Source organism: Nannospalax galili, unplaced genomic scaffold (assembly GCF_000622305.1).
Source record: "Nannospalax galili isolate Female #2095 unplaced genomic scaffold, S.galili_v1.0 scaffold203, whole genome shotgun sequence".
Lineage (NCBI taxonomy): Eukaryota > Metazoa > Chordata > Mammalia > Rodentia > Spalacidae > Nannospalax > Nannospalax galili.
Window position 1 is genome coordinate 323,178 of NW_008351640.1, and position 8,652 is coordinate 331,829.

Below are 8,652 nucleotides of genomic sequence, written 5' to 3' on the forward strand. Positions count from 1 at the left end.
AAATAATGAATAACAGAATACTAAAGCTCTAATGAAATGGGGAGAAAGAGGTTCCCCTAGAGGGTTCTTAGTCTCATTCATAAAAGTATTTAAGAATGGACCCAAACAGAAGCTTTAACAATTTTATTAGAATCCTAATCTTAAAGAAAAATCCTCAGAGCAGGCAAGCTGGTTATCTTGGCAGCTGCCTTGAGGAGGTGAATGGTGGGAAGAAGGAAGGAAAGCCATGAGGCCATGCAGGTTTAGAGCCTGCATGGAGGTCAGACACGTGGCTGACTTGCAGCCACATGGCTGGGAGAAGGAAGCTTTAAAGAAAAAGTGAACAAATACAAGATGCTAGGGGCAGCCCAAAGCCTTAAAGAAAGCATGCTTAGTAAATGCATGAAGAAAAAAAGGAAAAATCCCACTTTCCTGAAGAGTTCAGAAAAGCAGACAGATTTACAGAGACCTATATGGCTGTGGCCTGTCTTGAAGTTCTGCGGGGACCTAAGGTAGTTCCAGGCAGAAATATTCATTACTTAATTAACACACCAGGTATTCTGCCCATCTACTTAGCATAACCTGCCTTTCTGGGAGTGGTTCTATCACCCGGTAATTGACCAGTGAGTCTGGAAAAATGGGTCCTCCAAAAGATAGACTAGACAATATCATAGTCTGGACCAGTTAATTTATGGGGCTTATTGATACTCTATCATTCTCCCCTCTGAAGAGGTAACCCTAAAATATTTTAGGGATTAGATAAGTGCTCCCAAATACTTTTAACAGTTTTGGCCTTTAGGACAGAGTATGTTGCTAAAAGACCCATGGACTTTTAGCCAAGAAATAAACTGGCTACTTTTCTTTGGGGTCTTTTTAACTGTCTAGCCAATTTCTACCTCCTATTCTTATCACACCACCCTCTGAAGAAGTTTACCCAAGTTACTGATCGGGAATTGGGACACAGACCGCTCTGGCTTCTTCCATGCTGGACAGGGACAAAGGGTGAGGCAATTGGGTTACCCCCTTCAGTGGGTCTATCTAAAAGACTCCCAAATTGCATAACTCTTAACTATAGGGAGGAAGGAAGGTCCTTGACTGGTGCCTAGGAGATGTGAAGGAGAAGTAAAGGCAAGCATAGTTAGTATTATAAGTTTTAGACAGGGAACCAGAAAAAGTCAGAGCAGGGCAAATTTTAAATGTCCAAATAAAAGCCCATTGGGGTTTCTGTATGAGGACTTTCAAAAGCTTCCATATCCTGGATTCCTCCTTGTTTTCCTTTTGGCTGCCAAGGCTGGTCTTGAGAGTGAAGTCAGGATTTGTATTCAGGCACTCTGATAGCTATTGGAGTGGCTAGAATCAGTGTCAGTTCCCTCTCAAAGGCTTCTAGATAGGGAGAGAAAACGAATTTAGCCATCATTTGTGGGGAGCCATAGGCCCCCACCCCAGAAAACAGCAACCATTGTCTGTGAAACAGGCTGTTTGCAGGCATCAACTATTGACCCAGTTAAAGGCTAACCAGGTGGCACTGTAAAAAACATGTTTTTCTGCCCTGACCCTGCCCTGACCTTTTCTACCACACTTGAGAGACTTCTCTATCTTGTGGAACCATCTGGCTTTGTGATGTGACTTCGAAATTTATTGTAACTTGTGATCTAACTGTGAAACTGCGGTCTTTACTGGAACTTACAATTAACTTTGGAATTTACTGCTGTTGCAAGGGTCTTGTAACAAATGTGCTGTTACAATGGAATTTACCCACCTAGCTTCTTCCCCTTCTGCTTCCCTATAAAAGCTTTGTGCAGATGTTCAATAAATGAGACTTGATCAGAAGGCTGTCTTGTCTCCATTCTCTGTGTCTCTTGCCCTATTCAATCCCCACTCCTCACTCCAGGCACCCGGTTGCAGATCCCGTGGGCTGGGACAATCATTTAATTTTTAAGTTAGAACAATAGTGGGTCGTCTCCCTCAGCTGCAGGTGGGCACTACAGTATCACAGACCAATATTTGAAATCTTACATCTGAGTAGCATTTTCTTATTAGGAACAAACTCATCAATGACAGATAATTATCAAAATAACATCTTATGAGAACTTAAGTCTAATGTCTGGGATGTGTAATTCCTTGAATTCTTAAAGAATATATTGATGATTTTAATCTTTGGTTATACTTTCCTTTTGGGTGTTTAAGACCATACTGTTGGCCCAAATAAACCAATTATTTTTACTTTTAAGGCCATTTGAGGATCTGTTCCTCAGAGGTCACATGGGGTGGGAGGAGCCCCTATCTCCTTTCTTTTACCAGTTCCATCTATGTGAAAATAAGTCAAAGGTCCTGCTCAACCATGGCTGGTTTCGCTTGGAAGCACGGAAGAAATATTTCCACTGTGTTGATCCTCCTCTATGTAGACTAGATACTGGTTCAAGTCCACCTTGTGGTGTTTCCATGACCTCCCTGAAGAAGACAGTGACTCACCACAGTTACAGGACATTTCGAGAGAGATACTCCATAGTCCCCTGGAACTTAGTTGACCTTGGAGGGCGAGGAACAAAAATTTGTCCCTTTAAGTCCCTCTGACCAGATTAAGATAGGTCTCAAAGTCTGGCTGTTAAACATCCAAGAAGGTTAGTTACACCAATCTGGTACTTTTCATTACCGTGTAATATGTGGCTAAAGCACAGGCAACATTTTTAAATAAATCTTTACTAGATATCCTTAAAGTAGTTGACTAAGCTATGATCTTAGAAACTTTAAAATTATCTATATCTTATCTTTGTTTCATCCTTGATAAATCATAACAAACCTACACAGACCTCCATCACTTGTTTAGTTTTTTTCATTTTTAATAAAATACCTCCATTCCTATATCCTTCTAACATCTTTTACCTTACCATTCTCTTTCTTAATAACCATGAAACGTAAAAACACTAACAAATAAATTCTCCATCTGTTGTGAGAATTCTCTTCCTGGGGATACTAAGGAAACTTTTAAGGTTCTAGTGTCAAACCAATATTTGATTACATTAAAGTTTCTCTGGGGAACCACTGAATTTACTGAGCTTACTTACAGAGACGACTGAAGGGTTCCTGAGGTGTATGGGTGACCTGAGAGTATTTACACTGGAAAGCCTTTACCCAGCTTGGCATAAACCTTCTCTTCCTAGTCTTCCCCAGTTAATATACCTTAGTCCTCTCCAAATCCAGGAGACCATATGTGATTAGGGCAAAATTATATGCAGTTGGCTGGGAAGAGCAGCTGGATACTCAGGTGAGGGTCCAATGACCTGCTTACCCCTCCTTCTTCAATTAAAGTATATGTTAGTCAAGTCAGCAAGTCTAATTGTGATGATCTTTTGCTAGTGGACACAGTTGAATTCGTGAAGATGGTAGTTGTTTGACTTAGAAGAAAGTAGTGTGCAGCATCATCTTATTAAAAGAACATGGGATCTAAATTACACAAATAAGATAATGTAATAAGTTAATATTACACACGTACACACCGTGCTTTATGAGTTCCCAGGTAAACCTTATAGAAAACACAAGACAGTTTAAATCTTTTTTACCTCATGTAGTTTAGAGAGTGGTCTAACAAAACATTGCTTTAGATAGAAAGAAGCAACTGATACATAGTTATACATTATCAAATTGATGGTCACAACCTCCAGCATAATCAATTCAGGAAAACTGCCATGCTTTAGTTACTGACTGAAGAATTCTAGGCAGAAGATTCTCTTTTTTTTTTTTTTTTAAAAAAAATCTATCCTGTTGTTTATTAAGTAAATTTATCTTTGTATTTAGTTACTGACTGAAGAATTCTAGGCAGAAGATTCTCTTTTTTAAGAAATCTATCCCATTGTTTTTTCATTAAGTAGTTAAATTTATCTTTGTATTTACCATACATTTTACATTAGTCTGTGTTAGTGACTTTACTCAGTATTGTGACCAAATAGAGAATCCCATTAGCTACTTTTGCTATAGACAGTAATACCTTCTGTTGAAATTATTTTACACCTTAGCTGTTCTCAACTGCACAGTGCATATACTCTTAGGCTGTCGTGTGGTTCTCCTTTTCCTTGTTACAGGGTCAGGGGGTCAGCCTGAACCTGGAAAAGAGTCTTGGAGAACACATCTTGAGAAAATAGGCTTGAGTCTGAAGTGGGAGGGCCAATCTCATCTCCAGAGTCAGCGTCTCAGTGAGCTGACTGAGACATGTCAAACAGCATGTGACAATTTACCAATATAACTAATACAAAAAGACATTTGTTTCTCTTTAGAATTTAACCTAGTGGTGTACATTGGACAGGAGAGCTGTTGAATCTAGTGACTTCTAGTAAGACTGGAAACCTCTGTCCTTCTTATAACTTGTATACATTTGTCTAGGCAACTCTTTTCATCTACTGGGTCCTTTATTGGGAATAGGGATTGACAAAAGACAGAAAATTTCACTTTAATAGGTCACCTTGCTTGATAATTCTAGGCTTTATTAAACTATGGACAATTGGCAGTGAGCACCCATCATCAAGCAGGATTAGGTTGACAGAATTATCTGCCTTTACTAATGTCAAACCTGAGATCTTCTCTGGCTATGATGTGACCAGATGCATGAAAGCTTATACCCACAATCAGTTAGTTTGTATCTGTTCATAAAGACAACAACCTGAAAGACTCAATTAGTGCCTTCCTCCTTGATATTTCCCATCACAGGCCATATTTTGTATATCTAGACCAGGTCTGAGCTTAGAAAGATATCAGCATCCAAATAGATTTCAATGAGCAAGGTCACAGTCTAGTGCAACTTGTAAGACAAAAGAAGCTATCTGGAATGTCTCCCAAACCTTCTTTGTCTACTTCTTCAGAGCATCCTCCAGAGATGCTCATCCTTTTATCATGAGCGACCATGACACAAGGCGCTACTACCAACTTAGTCACGATCACTCCACCATTGGCATGGGTTCAGGATACCTATATCCTTTCCTTCCTTATTAGTGACACTAAAGAAGGGGAAGCCTGTTCGGAATTATTCACTCTTACTGATGTGACCCTCTAACACCCTGGAACATTAATGGGTTCTTTCTGCATTTTACCTGGTTAATCTTATCCTGCCTGTGCAGGACACCACCATACATGAAACCATTGGAGTAAACATTGGTCCTGATACATTAGGGAAATTAGCCAACTTCTAGTGATTATATACGTTAGAAAGGTTTACTGATCTGGCTTTCTTGTGGGCTGAACATTAATATCCTCTTAAATGTTCCCTCTGACCCTTTTCCTAAAAGTTTCAAATTGTTTATCCATACTTTACTTTTAAACTAAGGCAAGACTTAACTTGCATGGTGAATTCCTTTGATGAAGGCTGTCAGTCTGGATTGAAAAAAAACATTTCATAATTTATTATACATAATTTTGGACTAAGTACCCATAACCTGGAGAATAAGGAACACAGAAAAAAATGGTACCTAAAAAGCTTACAAAGAGACATTATCACAATACTCTTTCCCTTTAGTGTATCCATGACATTGTAACTAGAAAGTACCCAGGGAATGATGGGGCAGGAACAAAAGCAAATGAGCATCATTTGCATACAGCAAATGAGCATCAGAGAGGGAAATACTTGATTCCAGAGAAAAACAGGTTTAGAATCACAATGCAGAAAAAGGGCGTGATTAAGAACAGTGGAGGCTGAATCTTAAATCTCCCACCCAAATAGGCTATCCTTTTTGACCTCCCATTGTTATAAATATGTGCTGGTAGCAGCTTGTCTTTTGTAAGTTTTGGCCCTGGAGTACAGAAAATTCCCATGTGCTTCGTAAGTCTAGCCATCACAAGGTGTCAGCTCCCTTTGTACCTGGGTAGTCTTGAAGGCATATAGCTAGAAAAACTTTAAGTTCCCTTTAGAAACTAAGAATTCAAAATAGTCATTTTTAGAAATTAGCAAATATACCATATAAAATATGTTAAAATCCAAATAATTTCTTTAAAACTACTAGGTAAAAATGTCATACAAACAATGTGAAAACCTAAAAATAATTCCTTTTAAACAATCCATAAATGTTTCAATCAATGTAAAAACTTAAAAGTCATCTTTAAAAAGAATGGTAAATATACCATACAGGAAGTTAAAACTCAAAGTAATCCCCTTTAGAAACAGGCCCAAACAAGTTAAAATCTAAACTCCCATTGTGGAGATCTGGCATTACTCCCATAGACTGATATAAAAATGCATTGCTCTTCTATGATCCCATCAAGAAACCAAAACAAAAATAAATTGCAAGAGAATTAGGACATGTGATTAAATGTCTGTATTTCAGGAAACTCCTAGGTATCCATGTTACCTGTAGGTTTTTGGGTATTGCCATTTTGAATCATGGCATGTGGTTGGATTAAGATGGTGGCAAGGTCATACAGGACACTGCCATTTTGAAAATGTCACTGTCCAAGATGGCAACCAAGCCATGTGACTGCCACCATATTGATGATATCATCAACCAAGGTGAAGACCAGGTCAAATGTTTGCCTCCCTCTTGGTGAGATCAGCAGCCATGATGGTGGCCAGGGCACATGGCCATGTTAGTGATCACAGTTCCATGATAAAACAAGCCCATCCCCCACCAGGATACAACCCCTGTGGGATTCACATGCCTCACAGATTAAATGTGGACAGCAACCATTTTTACTTTTACCAAGCACCCCAGTTATGTTATACTTGATATAAAAGGAGAAAGTATATATATATATATATATATATATATGGCCCAAATAGAAAAGCAAAGCAAAGGAATCCATGTCTCTCACCAACCATAGAAGCTGTAATGCCAAGCAAAGTTCTCCAGATCTCTTCATTCCTAGACACAAGCTATGTTGGGAAAGAAACTGGTGAAGGCCGAAGGAACGGGGAGCTCTGACCAGCACATAAATCATCGGGTTTTTGCTCTGAAAGCATATGTCTCAATCACAGACCCTGACTTTTCATGTACACTGAAATTTAAAATTCTTAGATCTAGTTAGAAAAGCAGGTGCCTCAGGACAACTTGGTGTGAGCACAGCTTTCTTGGTGCCCAACAGGGCCTAAGATCAAAATTTTGAGCCCCTCTGCCTGAGAAAAAGTTCAGGAAAAAAAAATGGCTTTTAAAATCTTTTTTCCATTTGTCCATGGGCAAGTGGCCTTAAATTTTTTAAATGCTCAACCAAAGCCAACAAGCAGCTGGAGCCTAAGCTGAATGCCCCAAGGCAAGACAGCAAAACAGAGAAGGCATTTCACCTGCTCACTTAGGTCCAAATTCAGTTTGAGCTTGAAAATCTCTGCATGACCACCAAATAAATAAGTTATTAGAATTTTGGGGATCCCTTCATGGTTGCCAATATGAAATGGGGAGAAAGAAGATCTCCTAGATGGTTCTTAGCCTCATTCATAAAAGACTTTAAGAATGGACTCAAACAGAAGCTTTTACAATTTTATTAGAATCTTAATCCTAAATTAAAATCCTCAGAGCAGGCAAGCTGGTTATCTTGGCAACTGCCTTGAGGAGGTGAATGGTGGGAAGAAGGAAGGAAAGCCATGAGGCCATGCAGGTTTAGAGCCTGCATGGAGGTCAGACACATGGCTGACTTGCAGCCACATGGCTGGGAGAAGGAAGCTTTAGAGAAAAAGTGAACAAATACAAGATGCTAGGGGCAGCCCAAAGCCTTAAAGAAAGCATGCTCAGTAAAGGCATGAAGAAGAAAAGGAGAAATCCCACTTTCCTGAAGAGTTCAGAAAAGCAGACAGACTTACAGAGACCTTCATGGCTATGGCCTGTCTTGAAGTTCTGCGGGGACCTAAGGTAGTTCCAGGCAGAAATATTCATTACTTAATTAACACACCAGGTATTCTGCCCATCTACTTAGCATAACCTGCCTTTCTGGGAGTGGTTCTATTACCAGGTAATTGACCAGTGAGACTGGAAAAATGGGTCTTCCAACAGATAGACTAGACAATTTCATAGCCTGGACCAGTTAATTTATGAGGCTTATTGATACTCTAACACTAAGAATCTAACTGCAATAAAAGGAGAGTACAGTACTATTTACGTGATCATAAACAGTGGCTTCAACTGCATTGCTAAATCTGAAACCTGCGGATACACAAGAAAACGAAAGCAATTTAACTAAAATGATTTGTGCCCATGTACTCAGATACACATACAGATTAAATAATTTCTTCTAAGAGAATGCAAATCATTTAACTGATATAACAGCATATATAAAGAATTTTTTAATTATTTATTTAATAACCATATGATTAGAAGAAGGATTTCATTACAATAGCATTGACATGTTCAATAACAATTTTCAGAGCTAAGATGCATCTCTTTCAAAATATGGCTGTAATTTTTAGGTTTATAGTTGAATTAATACAGTTACACAATATTGTACTCTGTATAAACCCTATAATACATAAAATTAAACAAAGTTTTAAACTTTAAAAAAGATCTCCATTTCATTATTAAAATACACAGTTTCATACAGAAAAATTCATTTTTAATACAATTGACACTAAGACGCACATGAGTTTCTAATCTCTATATATCTGATTACTTCTAGTCACAGTCGGTTACTTTCTGAGCTCCTTGGCATCTGAGCATGGATATAAAGTCATCGGGTAGATTTCAATGACAATGTTTTTCACATCTAAGA